Source organism: Pistacia vera, unplaced genomic scaffold (genome assembly GCF_008641045.1).
Source record: "Pistacia vera cultivar Batoury unplaced genomic scaffold, PisVer_v2 Contig375, whole genome shotgun sequence".
Taxonomy (NCBI): domain Eukaryota; kingdom Viridiplantae; phylum Streptophyta; class Magnoliopsida; order Sapindales; family Anacardiaceae; genus Pistacia; species Pistacia vera.
The window spans coordinates 25,623-43,297 of NW_022196196.1; the positions used below are offsets into that span (position 1 = coordinate 25,623).

General features: G+C 34.9%; 1 pseudogene; it reads right to left on the minus strand.

Annotated features, from left to right (window-relative positions):
- Nucleotides 1-316: 316 nt before the first annotated feature.
- LOC116140676 lies at nt 317-16,751 on the minus strand (annotated as a pseudogene).
- Between the last annotated feature and the right edge of the window lie 924 nt (nt 16,752-17,675).

Consider the following 17,675-nt stretch of genomic DNA (forward strand, 5'->3'; position numbering starts at 1 on the left):
CACAACTTCATAAATATACCACGTGTGCCAATGTGTCTAAGTCTTGGAAGCATGCTTTGAGAAAGATTTAATTTAATTTTCTAATTTAAAAGGCAAAAAAAAAAAAAAAAGATAGTTATTATGCAAAGAAATTCAATTCACTGGTATAATAAGTTTAATAACAGTGTACATATCTTCTGCTAAACCAATCTGGGAGAACACATGAAATATTATCTATGCTTCTAGGCCTTTTATTTGTAACTTATCACTCTGCAAATTCTTGAAATATAATATTTGTATGTCTCGTTATCTTGCTTCCTATACAGCTAATACTTGTTTACTCAGTTCCCACCGAAGCTCTGGAGCTGGTACAATCTTGAATAACTCCCTGTGAAGCTGCAACAAGAGTTGAGTGTGAACCCATCTCCACAATTTCACCTTTGTCCATCACAACTATTGTATCAGAATTCATCACTGTCGAAAGCCTGTGTGCAACAGTGATCTGAGTGATCCTGGATGGCAATTCTTCACAGCTGCCTTTCTGATTTAGTGATTCCGGGCACTCACGATGACTCTTTCAGACTCGCCACCAGGGCGCTGTTGCTTCGTCTAGAGTAATATTGCCGGCTTCTTTAGTAGAGTTCTGGCAATGCTATCCTTTGCTTTTGGCCTCCGGAAGTTGGCAGCCTTTCTCGCCTACAACTGTGTCGTAACCATCAGGCAAACTACTTATGAATTCATGAATGTTTGCTTTTTTTGATGCTTCCACAATTTCGGATTCAGAAGCTTTATCATTCCCATAGTAAATGTTGCTCTGATTGAAGAACTGAAAAGAAGTGGTTCTTGTTGTACCAAGCCTATTTGCGACCTCAACCTTCTCAAATTGTATTCCTTATGTCCTTCCCATGAATCAGAATTCTTCCTTCCCGGGATCATAAATCTCAGCAAAAGGGCTATACAGATGATTTTCCAGCTCCACTTGCCCCACTAGAGCTACCTTTAATCCAGGTTCAATTTGTACTGAAATTGTTCAGAACTGTCACCTCAGGTCTTAAGGGGTAGTTGAATTTTACATTCTGAAACTCAATTTCACCTTCAATAGCCGGAAGTCTGAAGTCTCTGGTGTGTCAGGTTCAATTTCAGTTTTCTCTATCAAGGATCTCAAACACTGGATTTAGGACATTTATGGCAGGATGACAAGAGGGCAGTGTCCATAATTCTGTGATTGAAGGTACTGTGAGGAGAAAATCTGATATGCTCTTATGCCATTTTTAACTGGCCTGGTTCCTTTCAATCAAAATTGTTGTGTACCACAAAGCAACAGCGTGTGCTATATTCCACAAGCAGAGGGAGACGCCTTGAATGAGCCCGTACTTGATACTTCGTTTCCTGCTATTTCTCTTGGAATTTCTGAGAAATTTGGCTTTCCTGAGTATATTTTTCTTCGTGCAAAAAGATGCAATGGTTCTTATGTGGGCTGCAGACTCAGAAGTTAGGGCAACAAATTCAGAATGTGCAGCAGCAGCATTACCTGAAATCCTTAGCAGAAATGGCTTGAATATATCCCCCTATGAAATGGCAAGGCATCACTGCCCAAGCTACCAGTGCCATTCTCCAATTAACAACTGCACTTACTATTGTCGCAATAATAGGAAAGATGCATTGGACAATAACAGACATACGATCAGAGATAATGGTCTTGCCCATGGCGGTGTCAGTTATAATCCTTGAGGTAAGTGACACAGCATTGTTCTCAGTTTTTCAAACCAAGCTAGCTCATTCCGCAGTACACCTACAGCATCATTGAAGTGAAAGTTATAGTGTGCTTTTGTAGTTTGAACCTTTGAGAAAAGCTCATAAACATGACTAATTATTATCTGTTTAAATCTAATGACGCATGTACACCCAAAAACGTTAATTTTCGATCACTTCCCCTTACAGGTAAACCTTCATATTCTGGAAACAACATGAACTTTCTAGAAGAGAAATGAAACTTCAATGGAGGTTCATGTTGATTTTCAAAATTTGGAGGAAAGTTTAGTCTATTAGAATGACATAAGAGGGAAATGATTTTTCCTGAAAAAAAAAACGTTATGCAGATAATGCACATAGATGAAAGCAGTAGAAACCTGTATTAGAGCTCTTTTGAGGTTTTCATGGCCTTCTCTCCTACCACTACCATCCAAAGAAGTAGTGCTGCAAGAGTGTAGTGAACAATGAAAACAGTCCAACCAAGAGAAGAACAATGAACCGTCCAACTTTCTGCTTGGCACCTTTCTCTATATGCCACTCCTATTGTCATGATGAAGAACCCAAATAAAGGCTTTGAGATTCCAGAGAAACCTGCTGCAACGGAACCAATGACAGTCTCTCAGAATGTCTCCCTCTTTCAAGCCAAACCAAATTCTGAAGAATATAGTCCTTCTATTCATTGTCCCTTCTTGTTGTTTGGTAGATTCACTAAGCTCCCTGTTGGCCTCTCCAGATTTCTCTTGTTGCTCAATATTTAAAAGTTGTTCATGAGTACTTTCAGGCTCTTCAGTGGAATCTTTAACTCTGCTATGCATTCAACAAAAGCAAGATATAAATTGCTATGTGCTCATCATGATTATATATGAGAGCAAGATGAATTCTTTGTCTACCAACCTTGAATCGCTAACTTGGTCAAGGTTCTGCATGTGAAATAATCTGCTGTAGAATTTGCTGGTGTCTAGCAAGCTGTGGTGAGTGCCTGTTTCAGCGACTTGTCCATTTTCCACTATGGAAATTATATCTGCATTAATGATAGTTGACATCCTGTGCGCGATCAAGATGACTGTCCTCCCTTTCATAGCATTCTCAAGGGCCTCTTGAACCAGCTTCTCCGACTCTGAATCAAGTGCACTTGTGGCCTCATCAAGTAAAAGGATTGGTGGATTCTTTAGAATGGCTCTTGCTATAGCAATTCTCTGCTTTTGTCCCCCTGATAACTGGACTCCCCTTTGTCCCAACTGGAAATTTATCATGGAGGCAAAAACTTACTACGTATAATGCACAAGAAAATTAGGCTGGGATTATCATATTGTAAGACAATATGTGGTTTGTGTTTTCTCCTGTGATTTAAGTCCTAATAAAGGTAACTGATATGCAATCTGCAATTCGAACTTACACTTTGTTTCCTTCCTCTTTTCTGTTGAAACTTTATGTATGTCGGTTTTATACAATGCATATTGATGCCGCTATAACAACTTTTTATCAGAGAAAGGTGCTAGAATTGGAGACTTATCAATATACATATTGAATTGGTGTTTAGGTTTTGTTCATGTACTGTATATCAAAAACTGACCACACATTTGTTTCAACTACCTATGATTCAATTAGTGAATTTGTGTATCATTTTCCAAAAATATTGATGAGGCAAGTAAATAGAGGAAACGAAATACCTCAGTTAAGTACTGATCTGGAAGGTCTGATATGAAAGTGTGTGCGTTTGCCATCACCGCTGCTTTTTGGATATCCTCATCAGTGGCATGCATGTTCCCAACTCTAATGTTATCCTTGAGGGTGCCAGCAAAGAGTGATGGTTCTTGGGAAACTGCTCCTATGTTCTCTCTCAGGAACTTCAGATCAAGATCCTTGATGTTATTGTTGTCAATCAAAATCTCTCCTGGAGGATATTTATTACATTAGACTTAGAAAACCTCCAATTCAATATGTTTAACTTGATGCTTGAAAATTAAGATGTTGCATGTATACCTCGAGTGGGATCATAGAATCTTGCAACTAAGGAAATGACAGTGCTCTTTCCACACCCACTACTACCCACTAAGGCCACCATCTTTCCTGCTGGAATTGACAATGAAAATCCATCAAGGATCAATTGGTCTGGCCGCGATGGATACGCGAATGTTACATCTCTTATGTCAATGTAGCCATTAACCTTCTCAAGTGTCCTTCCCTTTGAATCATAACATATAATCGGCTTTCTTTCGATCACCTGGAAGATCTCAAACCCTGCGGCTTTCGCCTGATTGAAGATTTGTATGTCTGGTGCTGCATAAGTCAGTGCTCTGCAATTCAAAAGAAGCCAGATTCAATAATTAGATGCTTGTTTATGTTGTGTCATTATATTTATATTTATTGGAGACGTTTCTTACACAGCTCCAAAAAGAATGCTCATCACAGCGGCTAAAACATCTCCTCCCGTTGCCCTTCCTGCAAGGACAACAACAGCACCAATCCAGATAACGAGAGCCCAACAACAGAAAGTGACAGACTGAATCATCCCAACTCCAACTCCTTTTATAAGTGCCTCTCCTTTGCTTATAAAAATCTGCCTGTCCATGCCCTCCGAGAATGATTTGATTGCACTATTCTCCCCAACAAATGCAAACACTGTTTTGATTTGAGAAATAACCTGTAACATATATTCAAACCATTAATACTTAAAACACAACTTCTATGCACGGCGAACATAATACTTTGATTGTAACACCTCAGCTCACTGATAAGATATTATCATTGGATTTGTCTCGTACTCACCTCAAATAGTTGGTTCAAAGGTATCGATTGAATTTGAATCAAGGGGAACACACTTTAAGCCCACCATTTGAGATGAGTGACAGACAAATCCAAGAACAAATCATTGACAGTGGGCTATAATTAATTACCTGTTCTACCATGGATGCAGCTTCTGAAAGGTATTGCATTTTGGTAGATGAAATAGTGTTCATTTTATTGGTGTAAGTGGCTCCAATCACAAGAATCATTGGAACAACTAAAAAGTTAAGTAGTGATAGTTCCCAACAGCAGATTGCAGCAATCAAGATTCCAGAAAAGAAAGTTGCAAGGCTTGAGAGAAGATGGCCCAACTGTAAGGAAGAAAGATAAATACATATATGATTATGTTAAGCTAAATGAGGTTGGAAAATAATTAAACTGGTTAATCATATATATACCTTCTCTCCTATGGCATCTTGTATAACACTCATGTGGTTACTGACTCCAGTAATAATCTTGCCACTAGTTAAATCTGTATCAAAAGCTCCGATCTCTTGATTAAGGACTGCTTTCAAGTAGGCTAATCTCATTCTTGTTAATTGCCTTTCACTTGCATACATCCAGCATCCGATTTCTGTTGTGAATAACAATACACATGTAAATGCCATCCATGCAGCCTAAAATATCTTAATATATAAAAGTCGAATCCTGGCCTCAACCAAGTAAAATTTGTCAGTTCAAGCATCTTTTACCCAAAACACGTTCACTTAGTGAAGAAGATCAAAAACTTATAAACTGAATCAAAGCTCATTAGCTAGACAATATATTTAACGTAGTAATATATTCATATATAAAAGACATTTGTTACGTACCAACTATTCCAGCAGGAAATGTGGCGAATGCCATGTACCAAACAAATGGAATAACCTGGACAAATCAACAAATTGATCAAAATCCATAATTATATCAGTAAAAAACAGGGAAAGCTAGCTGTAAGTACCTTTTTGAGGGCTTTAACTGTCTCGCCTTTATCACCTAAGTTGTTTCCAAAAGCATCAAGCGCTTTGCCAAGAAGCAAGTAGCCAATGGGTAGAGCCATGCCATGCACAACTGAACCAAAAGTCCCAAGCACCATGAGCAACCAATCCACCCCATCTGCATAACTCAAGAGCTTTCGAAATGGCAAAGCTTTGACAACAATCTTCTTCTTGATAGCTTCCTCATCCTTATCCATTACATCAACGCTACTCTTTCTCGGTTCCTCGTCTTGCATGATGAAATCATGTAGGTGAGTAGGCGTAGCCCTTTGCATAATATTCACACACACAGACACACGTACTACTGATACTGATAATAGAGTTAAGTTAAAAATAAACATGCAAAGATCCTCTTGTCCCTGTTAAGAACGTTTAATATACAATTATTTTACATTAACAATGCCCATCAAATGAATATTTGTTGGATATACTCAGTATATGATGATATAAATTCTTCCGTTCTCCTTGGCTTCATCTCACTGTTTCTTTTTCAGGGTCTATATTAAAATGCTGGCGTATATAAAACACGCAGAAGATACATAAATGATGAGCGTTTTGCATTATTTTATTTGGTTAAATACTGAGGAAGATTAGTTCAACATGTTTTGGACATTATTCTCAACTTTGTTGCAATAAGCCAATATCAGTCGCTTTGACAAGAGTTTGTGAGAAACTTGCTGCCATTTTTCTCAACATTTTCAAGTTTCAACATCTGCAGGAGACATTCAATCTTAATCAGAAAAAATAGTGAAAACTTAGATAAAAACTGGAGGGTATCATTTCATATGTGTTTTATTATATTGCTATTTGTTTATTTGTAGCTTAGAGATTATTAATGCTATCGATTTCTTATAGAAAATTAGAATCATATTTTAGCAATATGTGGCAGGCTTCTGATATCTAATCCGTGTGTAGTTTAGATGAGTAGCGTGAGTTAGGGATAGTATAAATAAGCATACAATCTCAGGTTCAATCTCTATCTGTGCATCCGTAATTTAAATGGAGAGCCATGATACTGGGTTGCAAGATCTAATTGTGACAATAAATTTGAAATATATAATTTTATGTTAGATATCCCATACTATTATTTAGTAATTAATGAAATTATTGATTAACTTGGCTTTAATTGGAGCGTTCCTAAGGCCGAAGGGTGTATTAATAATATATTTTATGAGCTATATATGATGATAATAATACTAATAATGAGGGAAATTACCCCAAATATATAAAAGTATTTGAGATTGAATGAAATATTATGTTGTGTTGAATGTCTACGATGCCCAAAGAATCAAATTAAAAAAAGAGTTGGGGAGGAATATTTGTTTCTCTATTCTCAAAATTCAATTCAATTCCATTCAAAAAAAATTTAAATCCCTAGGTTTATTAATTTAACTAAACACCCCCAACAAAAAAGTTTATAAATTGACAAAAACATCCCCACCCATCCACATTTGCCAGATTCTAGCCACTATCACCAAAAGGTGGCCTGAATCTGCCGTAATGACACACTACCGGCTCAACAGCCATATCTGACCTTTTTTTGCCAGATCCATGATAGATCTAGCCAAAAAATGTCATATCGACGCACGACGAATCAGATCCAGTCGGTCGTGCGTCATTACGGCGATTCCGTCCACCTTCTGGTGGTGGTGGCCGAAATCTGGCAAATGTGAATGAGTGGAGATGTTTTTGTCAATTTATAAACTTTTTATTGTAGGGAGTGTTTAGCTAAATTAACAAACCTATGAAGTGTTTTTGTTAATTTTTAAATCATACCTTATAATACCAATCAAATTCAATGTTTTTAAAAATACTACTCAAAATAAAACAAACACAGCCGATGTTGTTTTCTTTTATCCCTAGAGACGCGGAGACTTAGAAAATTCATGTAATAAAACTACTTCTTCACTCTTTATTTGAATATTGCACTTCGATTTTTTCAAAGGCCAGGTTCTATTTGATATAACTTAAAATTACTACAAAGACGGCAACAGGTTGAATGATCTTATATACTATATACAGCTGGACAGCGAAGAATGTGAGTACCCTATTGGCTATGTTTGGTGATATGTAATTATGTATTGGACTTAGAGACGGCAAAAGCCCCCATCTCATTCGAACAGGGACTTAAACGGAAAAAGTCGGAGACGGGGATGATTTTTCATCTCTGCATTAATTTCGATTGAGGACAGGGATTGCTTCTAATCTCCCGCACTGCCCCAAATTCCTCGCAAGTTTTAAAAATTAAATAAATAATATATTTTGTAAAAACAATCCCAAAGCAAAATAAATAATGTTCGGAAAACATATTTTATGTAGTCTGAATAAATATTTTGGATGCATTTGGTCAAGAAATATTGTATTATTAGAAATGTTATAATGAAACTTCTCTGTAGTCATAATGGTAAAATAATATAATTTTATTACTATGAGAAAGTTATAAATTAATAGAAGTGTAGTTACAAAAATTATTGTTTTAACTTAATTATTTTATAATTTTTGTTTTAGTAGTATATATTAGGGTTTCAATTCATTGTTTTAGTAGTCAATTTTGTAATTAGATAAGAAGATAAATAAAATAATCTTGAGGGTAATAATACGGAAATACAAAAAGTTTCATGCCAAGAAGCTCTAAACATGTTTAAAAACTTAAAAATATTTTGGTTTCAATAAGAAGTTGTTCATGCTAGTGAGTTATTATGTACCCGCAAGTTAAAAGATAAATATATATATTATTATTTTTTGGTAACCGTGGTGTCTGGCCAGCTTGCACGTATTTCAACTAATCTCCGAAATCTATTGAACAAGTTAAAAGATATTATAAGTAGAGATGGACACTTGGGACCGGGCCCAAAAGCCTAGCTCTAAAATCCGGTTCTAGGACCAGTCTTTGAGAGGACCGGACCTAGGAGGCCTGGTCCCAAAACGGGACCAGGCCTAAGGAGGAGGGCCCGGGCCCTCCATTGGGCCCTCCTCCTTGGTCTCAGTCTGGGCCCAAAGATATTTATATTTTTTTAATATAGTATCCTATTAAATTACATAAAACCCCATGTTAATTTGAGAATAATTTGAAAATAAATATAAATTAAGAGGGTTAAAAATTTAACCCATAACACTTTTAATTAAGCTTAAAAAGAGATGAACAGCTTTTTTGCAGAGCCGCCTTAAATTAGTCGTGTAGTGCAGGTGCTCTAGTCACTAACTGATACCAAAAACTCCACACACACACACACACACACACACACAGACACACACACACACACACACACACACACACAACTAAAAATTTCTATAAAGAAGTCACAATGTGCCATAAAACTTTTTTGAATCCTCCATATGCTGCTCCGTAAACCAATCAATAATAGAAGAAATTAAATTATATTAATTAATTAATAATAATAATAATTAGGTTGGCAAAGGAAATAAGAAAACAAACACTATAAATTAATTATTTGTAATTTCAGAAATAATTTTTAGAAATAACCCATAGCGTAATTAATTTAAATAATATTTATAGATTATTAAGAGGAAGAAAACAGTAACGTCCGTGTCATGATATTGGGAATATTAATCATTTCATATGAAAACAATAAGTAAATAATTTGACAACTATTTGTCATGATGAAAAATAAAATCAAAGAGACAACGAAGCTCACTTGAGACTTGAGAGAGGACAACCAGAGTGGGGTAGAGAATTATTCACTTTACGAACAATTAATTAAATTCAAAAAATATAATATTTACTTATTCATTTTAGCCCCTGAAAAATACTAAAAACTCCCTATAAAATTTCATTTTGCCCCTCAAATACAAAAAAAAAAAAAAAAATCAGGGAGGAAAAAAAATTATCTAAGCCCATAGGAACCGATCCTGGGCCCATGGGACCGGTCCCTACCAAGCCTTGGGCCTGGTCCAAGTCTTGATTTTTCTCAGGAGTGACTGGTCCCATTTGGGACTAGTCCCAAACGGGCCCAGGCCCAGGCCTGCTTGGGATCGATTGATAATCCGTGGATTATACTGTTTTCATTAGACGTTTTAGTCAGATTTCATGTACTTTCTAGTTCATCTTAACCTAAATTGTTGCTTAATTCTTTACATTTAGTGTTTCAGGTTAAAATTGACATTTTGAGCAAATAAGGACAAAATTGAAAATTCTGAACTCAAAAGTAAGCGGATCTCAGAAGGTGGGAGAGTTCTGAAGCAGAATAAAGCACTATGAAGCTTGCTTCCAAGGGAGAGCACCGAAGATCGAAGAATCAAGCGAAGATGCAAACAGAGTGGCAGTTCTGTAATTGCAGAACTTTTCAAGAAGCTTCGCCGCGGCGAAGACTTGTCCTTCGCCTCGGCGAAGTACGCCAGACACGAACAAGTCTGCTTCTTTCTTCGCCGCGGCAACAGTCGTAATTTCTAGTTTTGTAAAACGCACAGTTTTACTTTGTGCGTGTTTTGCTGAGAAATTTGGAACGAGATATAAAAGAAACACTTGGCCTTTTTGGTGGGGGGTCGAATAGGGTTTTTAGCAACTATTTACATTTCTTTGGATTTACTTTTGTGCGATTTTGAGCTGTAACAAGGGTGAAGATTCGATTTCTAACCAGGGGATTCATCATTTGGGGAGATTTCTTGTCTTTTCTCTCATTTTCATTATGCTGAACTTTAATATTCTCGTTTTTCTTGTTTGTAGTGTTGATTTAGCTATGAACTAACCCATTTTGGGTTAGGGTTTTGATTGTAATTCGGATTTGTAAATGGGTTAAGTGATTGATTGTTTTAATTTCATATGATTATGCTTTGATTGTGTGTTTACTCTGAATTTTAAGGCTTATATGTGATGAACATGGTGAGATTGAGAAATGAATCATGTTAGGCTTCTTGGGTAATCACCATTGTAGTATTGGATGCTAGAGATAGATTCAAAAATCAATGAAATCATTGTAGGATTCTTATGCTTAATGAGCTTGGATTTGTTAACTTTCAATTTGTTGGGTGCGGAAAGTTGATAAGGAAGAGTAGGAAAACATAGCCTGAGAAGGTATGTTTAACACCTTAGAGAGTTCGATTTATAACCAATACATATGAATATGAATTTAGTTTAATTCTTAGGTTTAACCCATAAAATCCGAATGAAGTCAAAACCCTACCCGTTTTACTTGAATTGATTTTTTATCCGTGTTTAACATCTTGCATTCTTAGTTAATTCGCATTTTAGAAATTTTGTTTTAGTAATAGATTAAATTGCTCCCATTAATCCAAAAGTTTTCGGTTGCTCCAACTTGAAAACGGTAGAAAACTTAGTGCTTAGCTAACAATCCTCGTGGGAACGATACTCACTCATCATTATATTACTTGAGTGATTAGTATACTTGCTACATATTGCATGTTGTCGGAAACACGCATCATCGGTCCCTGCCCACCTCTAATTATAACAACTCTAAAGCATAAATTATTATTCCAAACAACTTTAGATAAATATTTTATTTAATCTTAAACTTTTAATGTAATATAGCATATATTTTTTTGTAATATATAGATAAATATTACTATGTGGACGCAGTTTTCTTTAAGACGGGAATTAGAAAATTTATAACATATTAAAATGTAAAGTTTATTCTTATTTATAACTATCCCAAGTTAGGACTTGAATTTTTTATGACCATATAGAGGCTATTCTTATATATAATATCACTATAGAGAGATTTTATTATATATTAATGGGAAGATAGATTAATTACCTTGAAAATTACTATGAATGTTATATTAGATGTGTTTAGTTGGATTTGAATATGTTATATTGATATGTTTGATTGGTGGGAATAAATTAGTAGGTATGCTATATAGATTATTGAATTGCCCTTCTTTTTTAATATTCTTATTATTATTATTTAAACCATTTTTTTAACCCCTTACATTTAAGATTTTGCTAAAATACCCCATCCACAATAAAAGTTTAAATTTTAATAAAATCACCCCCACCCACCCAAGCCACTATTGGTAGCCGACCACCACTGCCATCGACAATCACCAAAACGGTGCATGACCAATTGGATTTGGCCGTGGATCTAGTCGAAAATGGTCGGATCTATTATGGTCGTGGATCTGACTAGATCCATGGTCGTTAACGGCCAAATCTATTCCAACGTTAATGGCCATGGATCTGGTCATTTCCAGCCAGATCTACAACCATCTGGCCATTTCCAATCACTAATCTAACCAAAAACGGCCAAATTGGCACACGATCGGCCAAATCCGACCGATCGTGCTGTGTTTCGACGACTGCCAATGGCGATTAATAGTGGTGGCCAATGATTAGTGATGGTGGCCAAATCTAGCTATGGTCTTGGGTAATTTGGTTGAAATACAAGGGCAATAATGTCTTAAAAGTCTTGTTTATAAGGTTAAAATTGTCCATGAAAGTTCTTGTAAATTGTTTAGATAACAAGAGCATTACTATTTTAAAAATTTATTAATAAGGGATAAAATTATAACAAAAATAAGATTACCAAGTAATCTCATAATACCTAAAAAAATGATGGTAATCAGATTACCACGTATATAACCAACAATAATTACTATTAGTATTGGAGGATCACAGGAATCACATATTACTTGACAACCAAACATGGTAATGTAACTAATATAAGATGACATTACCCCCGACCAAACACACCCTTTATGTTAACTATAATAACTAAGATAAAATCATATTAAGTTTTAAGCATATACCTTATTAGATGTAAGGAGTTTTGAAAAGTAAATATAATAAGATACTTCCTTAAAACCTAATATGATTCTATCTTAATTATTATATTTAACATCCAAAATATTAATTCCTCAACTATAATATGTAGATTATATAAAATATATTTTCCATAAATGATATTAAGAGTGAAATTTATATTTTGTTTTTACAAAAAAAAAAAAAAAATCATTTAAAGCTTGTAGGGATTTTGGGCCAAGCTGGGGTTAGCACGAAATCAATGTGGGGCTAAAAAATCGTCCTCGACTCATCCTTGATTTTTTGCCATCCCTATCTATAATCAAGCTGAACAAAGTTTAAATTACAAATTATACTGCGCATAAGAGTAATTTAGTCCAATACTGCAAAGTAACCGTCGTAAGGCCATATTGTATCAACAAGTTTAAACGAGCACTATTTTTCAGTTTTTGGCAAGTTCTTTTTACACTATCAAATCAAAAGAGTAGGCCTAACTCAACAACTGTTTTAAGACCCGGATCGAACCGATCGGTCAAACCAGTCCAACTGGGACCCGAAAGCCTCTCTAGTTAGATTCAAGGTTTAAGGGGGGTTTTCTATATTTCAAATTTATAGGGATTAATTTATAGTTTTATAGGGGTATTTTTTAATATATCAAAACTTTAGGGATTAATTGGTAATTTTTTGGACTTTTTTGAAATAATAAAAATTTGAGGGACTACTTTAAAATTTTTAAGGGTATTTTATAATATACTAAGATTTAAGGGACTAATTTAATTCTTTTAAAATATATTTGTTACTAACATGACCGGTCCAATTGGTTGGTTGGACCGTGACCCGGTCACCTTACCGAGTCTTACAACAAGTCGGGTTTTAAAACAATGAATTCAACTACAATCTTAAGCTTGATGAATGAAAGACTCCAACCTTCTTATCACTATCACTGTTTTAAAACCCAGACCGAAGGGTAACCCGTCCTGCTGCCTAGGTCACGGGTCAATCGGTCCAACATGTTGGACCGCCGTTGGACTAGTGATGTCATCACATCAGCATGATGATGTCAGCACATACAAAAGAACCTGTTTTTTATTTTATTTTAAGATTTCCATTTTTAATAAGACAATAACAACTTAATTTTTGCCCAACATGATTCAAAGTTCAAATTCAATAACAATCCCAACATAATTTAAGTATTTAACAACAATCCAAAGTCTAAATCCAAACATGATGTTGTGTTCATCCATTACATATTAAATGACAATACATAATAATTAATAACAAAACATTTGGTATAAGTGTTTATTCTTTGATCTATCTCCATGTTGATTGAGCTTCACATACTAGCATCAAAATTCATCATCATCATCTTCATCATCATCATCATCACCATCATCACCATCATCATAACCATCACCATCATCTACATAAATTTTAGTAAAAAATAGAAATCATAAATTAAAACTTGTAATTTAATTTAAAATAGATACTAAGTTGCTTAAATATTTGAAACCAACCTTCTGAACCATCAGTTGAATCATAATAAGAAGGGTGATCGGCAACTCCAGCAGGAATAGATCCTTCTCCATATAACATTTGTTCCAACTCCTCATAATTAAGTTCACTAACGTCTTCTTCATCGTCAACTATCCAACCTTCAGTTTTGTCGATACTTTCATAATTAATAGGATCGAAACTTATTTTCTTGTAACACCTCCTAAAATACCATAATGAAATATTAAAAGCATGACAAGTAAAATATCAAGGAAAATAATAGATAATAACAATAAGAGTGATGCATAATTGAGTAATTGACAATGTTTTATACCTGTTTTGTAAACGCAAGTTATAGTAAACAAAAACAAGATCATTCAACCTTTAATGCTCCAATCTATTCCTCTTTTTAGTATGTATGCACTCAAAAACACTCTAATTTCATTCACATCCCAAAGAGCTTGAAGTTTGGCTAAGAATTTTTATTGCAAACTTTTGCAAATTTGGAGTACTATACCCAAATGATCTCCACCATTCATCTAATTGAAAATTAAACAAAATAAATAAATTAGACTTACAAAACAAAAGAACTCATAAATTTTATAACTATTATGTACCAGGACATGTGGTTTTGGCGGTTTCAAGAGCAAGCCCAGGAGAAAAGCTTTCCTCCCGGTTTGAATATAATCTACTCTCTTCCATTAACCTTGTCTTGTTCAAATTGAACGCACTTGCTTTACTATCAATAGTATAAAAGAAACCACTCGTGACTTCTGGCTTGGCGCAAAAAGATGCTTTGTCATATTTAAAGGTAGGATTCAAATAATAAGCCGTAGCATGGATATCATGGTGCAACGTCCTATCCCAGCGTAGCTTAATGATTCATGTATAAGGCTTGTACAATCTCTTTTTATTCTTAAACAACTTCTTAATTGCATTTTTCGCTCTGTACATGCTGAGTCAACAATCAGCAACAAGCGCATCAATGGACTCACAACTTTGGATATCTTACCCATATCATCCCAAAAATCGTTATCTAGAATTATGTCAATAACATGTTTGCCTTTATTACTTTTTGCATATCAGAATCGACAAATGACTTATCTGTCACCATGGCTTGCAAGTCATGTTTGTGCTCATGAAGGCTTCTCATTGCAATGAAAGTTGTAGCAAAATGGGTTGCGCCTGGACGAACAATTTCTTTCCAACTCTGTTCAATTGATAAATAATAGATGTTAGTCAATTATAAAAAATGCATATTATGTTATGACTTGACAAGAACATGAGCTAAAGGTATATTACCTGTCTTTTCCTCAACCAAGCTATCAAGAATGTATGATTATATACAAACTTCGTCACCTCAGAAGCACGTCTCGCAAGATAAACTTTGTGATTCATCTCAGCTATGTCTTTTAACACCAAATTTATGCTATGTGCTGCACAGGGTGACCAAGTAATACTCGGATATTTCTCAGACAACATTTTTCCAGCAGCTTTATAATTGGATCCATTGTTTAAGACAAAATGGACAATACTATTTGGTCCAATCCATAAAGCTACCTCCTCAAACATCTTCAACAATATCCTAGCATCCTTCACAACATCTGAAGCATTAACTGATTTCACAAAACAAACTCCTTTAGGACAATACACCATAAAATTGATCAATGACCTATGTAAATTATCAATCCAACCGTCAGCCATTAAGGTACATCGAAAATTTTCCCAAATTTTTCTGTAACTATCAACAAGAAGCTGTACTTCCTTCTTAACATCTCTTAACAAATTGATACACAAACCATGATAATTTTGGTGTTTATACCCGGGCCCAATTGCAGCTATAGCATCCACCAAAAGCTAAAGATAAATTGAATTTACAACATTAATTGGGATGCAAGCATCATAAAAGAATCTTACAAAAGTCATGTCTGCTCTCCACGTCCCATCTTTTCCAGCTAAACAACTCCTAATTGATGGTTAAGATCCACCAATTGTCCTTGGAGCAAAATAGTCACCAACCCCAATAGATTTTTTTTTTCTTTTTGATCTGTCTAGCATTGTACTTTGTTTTTTACTGCCAAACCTACTTTCATTTATGTGAAAGATGGACGAAACTCTTCACTATCTTCATTTAACATATCTGTCTCAATCCATGTACAGGAGCACCGTAGGGAGTATTATACTTACTAGAATCAGCCTTCTCTTTATTTTTTATCCCAATGTCTTTTAGTGATTCTCTCATCAAGTATTAAACATCAAAAGGAACTTTTAAACAAGCACCAACATCTCCCTTTATTCCAGCTAGATGTTGTTTCATTCTAAAAATACCTCTTCCTCTAATTACTTTCCCATAGTGAAGACATTTTAATGTCTTCCTTCCATTTGAATCTACACCTTCAATAACATGTGCCCATGTTATATCAGTCCTACCTCTACTAGATTGTGAAGAAGACCTAGAGCCAGAATGTTGACATTGTCTATTTTTAATCTTTATCTACCTGTCACACAAGAAATAACAACAATTTAGTATGCCTTTTTTAAGCCTATTAATATATATCTAATATTATTACACTTGGTAACTTGTAGGTGAGAGATGAACTTGAACATTTGCTGGATGATGACAATGACATGGCTAATTTCAAAGCTATAATACAATGAGAAAAACAAAGAAAACAAAACAATTTACTGAAGACAGTTCTGAAAAGTATGGCTGAGTTTGTTTATAGTTGAAGTTCAGTTTTTACTTTTTATACAATTTGTTCTGTGATTTAAGGAATGTAAGAACTGAATTGTCACTGACTAATCCAAATATATTGAGAAATAAAAATGCATAAAACAAATCCAAACAGTAAAGTAACAAGATGAATGTGCAATCAGGAGGCGCTCCATACAACCAAATTTCAAGACATCTTGAGGAAAATGGAGTCGCAGATGTGGCTCTGATACTTGAACACATAAGATATATGTCGTCCAATGAAATCATACACGAACTCTGTAACTTTTGATGGAATGCCAGATACAACACTGCCTCCTACTATTTCTACAGCCATTGCATATTTCTTTTTAGATATTCATTTTTTTTGTTTTTTTAACAAAGTAGAGCCAACTGACAAACAATGGTTAAAAGGATAAGTAAAAATAAAAACATCGATGACAAACTAGACAGTATGTTCTGAAAAAATTAACAATTCATCAAATCATTGCTGAAAATATGAAAAACAATATCAAACAATATTTTTAAAAGTTGATAATAATGCTGGAATTTTTAGAATGAAACTGCAATGTTGAAAATAGTAAAACAGCCAAGAAAAATAAACTAGAACGAAACTGCAATGTTGAATTTATCAACGAAAAATGATCAAGTGCACCTTGATCAGTATATCTCACAGAGCTAGCTAATCAAAGACCCAGAGAGTTTGCTCTTCTTGTTTGTGAGGATGAACCAACAAAGATCGAAAAGATTCAACGCACAAGTCTACTTTAATATATTATGATAAATGCATTAATAAAATTGAAACCTGCATATGAAAAACGAAATCATTATTGAACCCGTGAATGATGTGTTTTTTACCTGGATCGTTGACGAGAGGAGGAATGGAGCTGTCATTGTCCGGTCGTCGTCGTCATCTAGGAATGAAGTTGTTGTCGTCGTCGTCGATTTCCGACGAGGGAGGAAGGCGTCGTCGTCGATTTCAGAGAGTTGAGTTGCGATCGATTTCAACAAGGAATGGTTGCGATTTCAGACTTCAGAGAGTGGAGTTCATTGAGATTGAGTGGCGATTTGTGTGGGATTTCAGATTTTCAGCATGGTTTTTAAAAAAAATTCAGAGGATTTTGCGTAGAGAAAGGAGAAACTGAGAAATAAGAGAAAGTGAGAAATTAGGGATTTTTTCCCCTTTTTAGACGTTGGACCGACGGTTCACACTGTTCGTGCGGTTCATTGGTGGTTCATAGCAATTCATTGAGTAATACCG